General features: G+C 38.1%; 1 long non-coding RNA gene across 1 annotated transcript; it reads left to right on the plus strand.

Moving 5' to 3' along the window:
* The first annotated feature begins 3,524 nt into the window (after nucleotides 1–3,524).
* LOC146490393 (uncharacterized) lies at nucleotides 3,525–6,621 on the plus strand. The gene is made up of 2 exons (XR_014872769.1): nucleotides 3,525–4,349; nucleotides 4,622–6,621. It is a non-coding gene; the product is annotated as an uncharacterized LOC146490393 (long non-coding RNA).
* The last annotated feature ends 1,845 nt before the right edge of the window (nucleotides 6,622–8,466 follow it).

Genomic DNA, 8,466 nt, shown 5'->3' on the forward strand with positions numbered 1-8,466 from the left:
TAAGAACAAAACACACACAAAAACCCCCAAGAGAACTCAAATTCATTCCATGTAATCCAATCTAAAACATTTTAAACTGCTGAACAGCAAAACAAACAGTGTTTTTTAAAAAAACAGTGTTAACAGAATGATTATGATGAGTTTTTACCAAAGTTTCAGGTCACATGGCACACCTAGTGTGTAGTGTGGGGTATCAGCTGGTAAGTATAGGTTTTTTCATATTTGTGTCCTTAGAGTTCAGATGGATAAAGCCTTGTGTATAATAATTAGTTATAAACACAACTCAAAGGCAGGGACTTACTGAGATAACTAAATTTGGGTCTTTGTGTCTGAGCCCAGGTTAAAACACTGTGTAAAAAAGCATTTAGTGGCATGGCTGAACTATGCTGTAAACTAATGATACTTATTTATCCATGTTCACAAAAAGGACTAATGTGTTCATTTGATTATTTGTATGTGTTAAACTGTGTCACCACCTTAGGCTTTCATTTGAATTTACTCAAAAATCTCTATACAGTTCTCTTTTACCACTGTGTGGACTCTGTTTACATTAAAACATAAAAAAGAATGAGTAATAAAAAGATGTGTAGACAGATCAGTAGATTAAGAAGACTGATAGAAACAGCTGTTCAGCCATGTTCTAAGAAACCAACACAATTTAAAGGTTCAGGATTGTGGTTTTAAAAGTTTTCATGTATTTCATATGTTGCTTAATATTTTTATTTAGTTATTTAATTTAGTTATTTTTATTTATTCTACTAGTCTTTTTCAGAAAGGAGCTGTAAAATATGACTTAAGATTTTTATGTTATTTTTTATGACATACAAAACAAATTGATGTATATAATACTATTAAACATAATATACACAATATGTCTGAAAAACATTATGCTGTATATTAAAGTTTGTATTTTCTCCAGAATGTTTGTTCATCTTTTAAGTTCATTTCAACAAATTTGTTTTTACATTTATTTTTAATAAGTTATTTTTTTATGAGTTGGAGATTTATAATACATAATTCCACTCTTTAAGTGATTAGAAGAATATGAACTTTTAATATTAATTCAGAGGTTTTCTGACTCTAAATTTTCTTTTGTCAATACTCATCTTTTTCTAATGTTCAGCTATTTTCCAAATTCTTCCTTTGTGTAAACGTCAGCTTTTAGCAGTTCAGCACTTTTGTTTTCAGGTTAAAAATTCATTTTTTTAATCTCATTCAACATTTTTAACTTAATTTCATCAATTAATTCATTTCAGTGCATACATTCAGATTCAAGCATTCACACTGCAGTTTCTTCAGAAAATGCACTTTCTAGTTATATTTTATTATCTATTCCGTACGTTTTTTGTAGCCCTACTCCTTCAAAACCGTTCAACTTAGAAAAACCATTCAAACACCGTTAGATCCCTCTTCTTTTGGACATGACTGCTTCTATTTTTCTCATTTTTAACATTTATATTTTTAATTTTATTCAACTTTTTTCAACAAAAATTTCCCATGTATTTCAATGGGGAGACCCTTCAAATCCTCATTCAACTTACTCATTTTTAAACTCTTACTACTTCCACATACATTGACATAGAGCCACCATTCAAACTTTAAAACGAAGACAAGACATTCAACTATTCAACTTGTATTTATCTTTTCAATATCTATTATACTTTTTCTTCAGTTCCAGTTTAAGTTTCATGATGTTTTTTCACCCGTTTCAGAGTTTATAATGGGTGTGTATGGGACGGAATGTTGGGGCTAGAGTGAGACAGCTCAACTGCTAGAGTGAGAGGAGCGAAAAAATTAATCTTAAAATCTTTTTTTAAAACTGCTGCTGTGTCCGCAGCGTTTGCTCTACAGGTATGATTTTACCCTCAAAACGTAGCCATCGCTGTCCTCTTTCATCCAATGTGTTTACTATTGTAATAGGTGTTATGGTTCTTTCATAAATGTCACCAATGCACAGCCTCCTCCCTCCAACTCTTCCATAGACTCTAATGTTAAAATGGCTCAGAAGGTTCGTTTGAAAATCAGAAGAGCATGGTGTCTTTCCACTGTCACCACGTCCATATAATAAACTCCACAGGCATGAAAACTGAGAATTCAGTAGACCAGACATTGCTGCCGCTCACGGTGAAAGAATTTTGTCAATACGACCTGTACTTTTCATTTGGGAACGATTTGTTTCGGGCTGACTTTTCTGTTCATTTTAAGCAGCAAAAGTGAGGCGCATGTCTGTGTGCTTGTCACACCTGCCTGCCTAACGAGCTCTGCCTGCCACTCTGCCAAGATTCATCTTAAACACTTCTCTTTCAACTGCTGCTGTGTCCACAGTGTTTGCTCTACAGCCATCATTTTACCCTCAAAACGTAGCCATCGCTGTCCTCTTTCATCCAATGTGTTTATTATAGTAATAGTGTTATGGTTCTTTCATAAATGTCACCAATGCACAGCCTCCTCCCTCCAACTCTTCCATAGACTCTAATGTTAAAATGGCTAAGAAAGTTCGTTTGAAAATCAGAAGTACAGGCTGTCTTTACACTGTCACCACGTCCATATAATAAACTCCACAGCCATGAAAACTGAGAATTATGTAGACTAGACATTGCTGGTGCTTACGGTGAAAGAATTTTGTCGATACAACGTGTACTTTTCATTTGGGAAGAATTTGTTTGGGGCTGACTTTTCTGTTCATTTTAAGCAGCAAAAGTGAGGTGCATGTCTGTATGCCTGTGTATGGAGCCATTGGGTGCAGTCACTACAGCAACCAGGCTCACACCTGCCTGCCTAACGAGCTCTGTCTCACTCTGCCAAGATTCATCTTAAACACTTCTCTTTGAACGACTTCTGTGTCCACAGTGTTTGCTCTACAGCCATCATTTTACCCTCAAAACGTAGCCATCATTCTTCTCTTTCCAACACCGTGTCTTTGAAAGCTCAGAGATGTAAACTTTTTAAACTGTGTGGATCCAAGTGGAGGGATCACATTTAAGTCATTCAGTGATTCAAAGAATATGAACTTTTAATATTCATTCAGATGTTTTCTGACTCTAAATTTCCTTTTGTCATTTCTTAGGTTTTTCTAATTTACAATTAAAACATTTTCAGCTATTTTCCAACTTCTTCTGTGTGAATGTCAGCTTTTAGCAGTTCAGCACTTTTCAGGTTAAAATTTCTGTATTTTTCATCTCATTCAACATTTTTAACTTAAAATTCAGCAATTAATTCATTTCGGTGCATACATTCAGATTCAAGCATTCACACTGCAGTTTCTTCAGAAAATGCACTTTCTAGTTACATTTGCTGTTGGTAGACTAGGAGAAAAGATACATTGTTAATAAGTTCTCAAGTGCTACGTTCCTCTCGATAATGTCGGGCTGGTTTTCAGCAGCTGAAGCGGGCGTTGCATGATGTAGATTTTTTTAAGCAATAACACAACAAAAACAGTATTTAACAAACTCCTTGAGAGTTCAAAGTGTAGACACAGTCGTGAACATAGCGTCACATAGCGCTGCCCTGGGGCTTTGTCTGCTGGCAGCGACCCTGGGGACACAGAAGAGCAGTGGTAGTACAAGTGCAGTCAGAAATTTAGAATATCCTGTTTTTATTTTTGACATGACCAAAGAATCCACTGTCTGACACCGTGTCTTCACAAGTGACTTCTCCACTTCGGTAATTTAGAAGTGAGTCAGAAAAAAAGTATAATCTGATCTAAATCTTTTAGATCAGCTAAAGGGGAATCCCCGACTCTGGCAACCCTGTGAAGGTTTCCTCATATCCAAATATAAACCCTGACCATGACCTTTGACCTGTAATATCTATTGTGACGAACCCCTTCCTTCCTTCAATCTGACAGACAAATAAGTAGAGAAATTTCCTTTTCCTCTGCGTGTTTCCCCCAGATTTAACTCGCAGTGACACAAACACAAAAAGCAGGGTCAGTTCTTCACATCCATACGAGGTCAGTGAAACAACACTGCTGACTTCTTTTGTTCCCGATAATTCAGCCGGACCGTGCATCAGAAATAAAAGGTGACATATTAAACAGTTTAATGAGATTCTTTCTCATCCACGTCTTCATTCACGCACACGTGTCAGTCAGAGACAATGAAGAGTTCATCTGCAGTTTTTCCTGTCGCTCTCTCTCTCCTCCCACCCTCTCCGATTACCCCGTCTGTCCCTCTCATAACAAAGAGAGGGTCTCTCTTTTTTCGAGTCATGTCCAGACATGTGTCTTTTCTCTCTGACTGTCTGTGTTTCTGTCTGATGAACAGAGCCATAAATATACCTGTCACGCAAAATAAAATTGAAGATTATGGAACATCATGGAGTACAGCTTGGGATCCCCAAAGGTCGAGGTTTGTCTGCATTTTGGTCCACAATTTAGCGATATTTAAATACAGTTATACAGGAAAACATATATACATATATATACATATTATAGATGATTGCAGATGATGTCTATATTTGACTACTGCTTATAGATCTAACAGTATTGTGACTTGAATTTGAGTTGCCCGAAAGGAAAAGACAAGCCAGACCTCCCTCTTTGTCTCCCTCTCTCTCTCCGCTCAACTCCAAAAGAGCTTAATTAATACCAAGGTCTCCTTCTGTCTCTCTCTATTGACAGAAACTGGGCATGTCCTGGCGTATCCTGTGGTGGTCTGCAGGCTTCAGCTTCCCTCCCACAGGAAAACAGAACACATTTGTACTGAGACCCAAGGGTTGATTTTCATGAGACTATTTTAGTAACCTTGTTTACAGACATTTAAAATGGTTGCAGCATCACATATTACAAATGATGTCATTAGCAGATTGAAATACAGGCATCGCTGGGAGCTTGTATGCAGCTTACGCAAGTTTGCAATAGCGGCTTGAAACATCCACTCTATGATAGAAGAGTGGATGTTTCAAAACCCCTTTTTCATCATAAATCTCAAAACATATCTTGGATGTATCTAAATAAAAGCAAAAATAAAAGCCATTGCAGTGATTTTGAAACTGCAACCCTCAATTCATTTTCACTGGCTGTACAATATGCTACACTTTACTGTTATCCAGAGCTGAATGTGTTGCTGTTTCAAGCCTGCTGACTCTGAAATTCCAGCGATCTGCCACACAGGAGCTGAAAGCAGCTGAGAGGTCGGAGCATGCGCAGGCCAGCCGTGTGTATGTGTTTGTGTTCGCGCACATGTGTCCGCTTTATGTGAATAAATGACCTGACGTGAAAGAGCTAGACGATGTGTGTTCCTGCTTGTTTCTTCGCTTGTGTTTATGTATCTAAAATGTCCGTGTTGTCAGTTTGCTCATCGATCTGCTGCGTGTGCATGTGTGTGAGTGTGCACCGCTGTGGGTTTGAATGTGTGCCGCAAACTCAGCTGTTTTTGACATTTATATGGTGATTGATGTCCGGAGAGTGCAGTGTGCTCCTCTGCTACATCCATTATCTAATTCCCACTCACTGATTTCCAGGAATATCATGGAAGGGTTCTCCCATGCAGAAATAAACAGAAAGATTCTGTCATTTCATGAATTTAATCTAGTCTAGTCTAGTTTATCTCTGAAGGCATGTTTGGTTTCCAGGTGCCTCTTTAGCTTGCTTGTCATCATGTTAGCATTAGCCAACTTTTACTGGCAAATGATGCTCTGAGAGCTGTTACCATCACTGGTCCAGCTGAAGCTGTAGACAGGTTACATCGTGGATCCTTTTCTCATTTTTACTGTTGGTGGGTTGTATCCTCTTCACTGTTGATCACATACTTCGATGCATCTCACACACTCACAAGATTCCACCATCAGGAAACTGCACTTGGACAAAGGTTTATGCAGAAAGAAAGAAATGCACACTCACAAATACTGATAAACTAAAAAAATAATTAATTCAAGCTTCCCAATGTGTTAAGCATAGAGAAGCTGCTTCACAACATCTTTCTGTTTTATGTTTGTACCTGCAGTCACCCTGAAGGCGAGAAAGCTGTGCTGTGGACAGAAGATAAGAAAGTACGTATTTGTCTGGAGTCTGCTCCCACTGTAAATATGCGTCACTTGGTGTTTTCCTTTCCCACTGAGTAAAAGCAGCAAATCTTTCTACATCAAATCTTTCTTTCTGCTTTTATCTCCTGTTCTGGAGATTTCTGTGTACTGAGGAAACTTGGTCTCATCAAAATTGACACAACAGCTGCCACAAAATTTGCTGTCAAATGCCGATCGTGTGAATACTGCTTATATGCATTTTGAAGACCTACATAACGCTCCAGCCATTTCACTGCAATAAAATAAGCCTTTTCCATGTTTTCAGTTCTTTGGGTTCTTTTAAGCTCTGTGTTGAAAAAAGTGTCTTACGACAGGTTGCATTTGCTGTGCCGAAGTGCTGAAGATTTCCTTCTGCTGTGTTCTCAGAAATGCTGCTGTGTAAAACCCTTAATCTCTGGCCTCTTGTCTTTTTACAACATATGCAACATCTGCATCTCCTTTTCTATCTACACCCTGCTATCATGAAAGCGCTTGAACACATTTTGTGTGTTTTCTGTTGATATTTTGTTTTTTGTTTTTTTGCATGCCATTTCGTGCAATGTATTGGTTTAGGAATGGATCTAAACTTTGACTGTCAGAGTAATTTTATTAAAATTATTAATTAAGGGAACAAAATTAAAATCCTTTAATTTTGTTCCCTTCACCTTTTCCCCTATCTTCCTTTCTAAGTTGCTTCCTTTAGTTTCTTTTTCTCGACTATCTTTTTCCCGGAGAAATATCTTGGCTTGCAGCAGCTGTTACGTGCACGCTCTGTGTGTCCATGTCTGTGTGCAGTTGTGCACTGAAACGTGATCTTTTGGCTGAAAGGAACAGTCTTGAAACTCTCACGTGTATCAGTGCAGCGTGTCACAGGAACGACCAAATAAGGCAGCAAGAGCAGCCGCCATCTGTTACAGCATGCGTGCATGTGTCAAGCTGGCAGAAGCAGCAGGTCTTATTATTATTTAAATAAATCACTTTTTCTCCAGGATTTGAAAGTGGTTTGAAAAGTGTGGGCAATTTTTAGAAATAAAAACAACATTTTTAATAGTGTCAGTTAAGTTCCTAGTAACAGGTTTCTTTCATTGTTCTCCCTGTGCAGGTGTAATGTGATTCGGAAGGGCTGGAAATTTTAGCAAAGATTAAAGAAGTAGAGCCTACAAGAGATGCCTTAACTTCCTTTTTTGGTTCATTGTTTGGGAAAATAAAAGTTGGAGATAAAATTTTCCTTCTATTTACTGACAGCCAGGAAAGTGGAGCTGGAGGATCCTCAAGAAAGGGAGGGCGACTATCATGTAAGGAGCCATTGTAGACCACTGTATTGATTGAAATACAGTATGTGTTTGACCAGACGTGCATGAGACAGATGACTGCAAAACACAGCTGCGATGAATCCCGTATAATGTCCAGTGAACTGTTAGAGACACATGGCCTTTCAGGGCAGGTGCAGGTGGAGCAGGAAGAGCCAGAAGTCCTTCTCGCTGTCTTCACGGTTTGCAAATGCCTCCACAGTATGTACCTCCAGACTCTTATCATGGTTGCACTTACCAGAGGAAGTAAAGGGGCCCATAATGTGTCTCTGCATGTATCACTTTACGTCTCCCTGTGGCAGCGGAGCATGTTCTGAGTGCAGGAAATTTTCCCATAGCAAAAAAACACAACTTGCTAAGTGACGAGGGAAAACCCTGATTAACTAATAAGTGTAGCTTTCTTGCTTCAGACCTGTAGCTCTCCCAGTAAACTGAGAAAACCACAGTCCTCACATAGCAACGCATTTTATGTTTTTCCCATAAAACCCATTAAGGTAACAAAGAGCAGGCAAACAAAAAGACATAAAGGAAACATTCATCTTTTAACAATAACTTTCATCTAATACATGTTTTAACCCCATGCTTTCACTAAAAACTGCACATGTACTATCTTCATAATAGACATCACCTACATCAAATAAAACTGTACCGACAGTATATAAATAAATAAAAAATAAACCAATAAAGCAAATGTTTATTGGTTGAGGTGGAAATTCCATCCAAGAACCAGTCAGGGAACAAATAATACATTAAACTTACACTTTCAATGTGGATGGAGAAGGCATTTAGGATTTTAAAGAACTAAACTAGATGCACCAGAATGCTCAAACCTACTGAAGCACCTGTTTCTGGAGAATTCTTATCTCACAGCATGATTTTTCAGGTCAAACTTGAACAAACGTCAAACTTTGACCTGCAAATTTGCACTGACCAAGTGGGACATTGCTATATATTGACTTTGCAGAGTGGTTCTGCAGCAAACCTATTAGACAAGAAAGTACCAGCAGAGGAATACTCACAAATATCAGGTTATAATGGCAGTGTTGTGAAACTCTGGGAATATGACTGCATATGAATACTCAACCAGTTGTTACATGAAAGCCAGCATTAAGTGACCATCAAGTTAAAAAAAATTATGCCAATGCAATTTCAC

Source organism: Neolamprologus multifasciatus, unplaced genomic scaffold (assembly GCF_963576455.1).
Source record: "Neolamprologus multifasciatus unplaced genomic scaffold, fNeoMul1.2 chr13_unloc_6, whole genome shotgun sequence".
Taxonomy (NCBI): Eukaryota; Metazoa; Chordata; class Actinopteri; order Cichliformes; family Cichlidae; genus Neolamprologus; species Neolamprologus multifasciatus.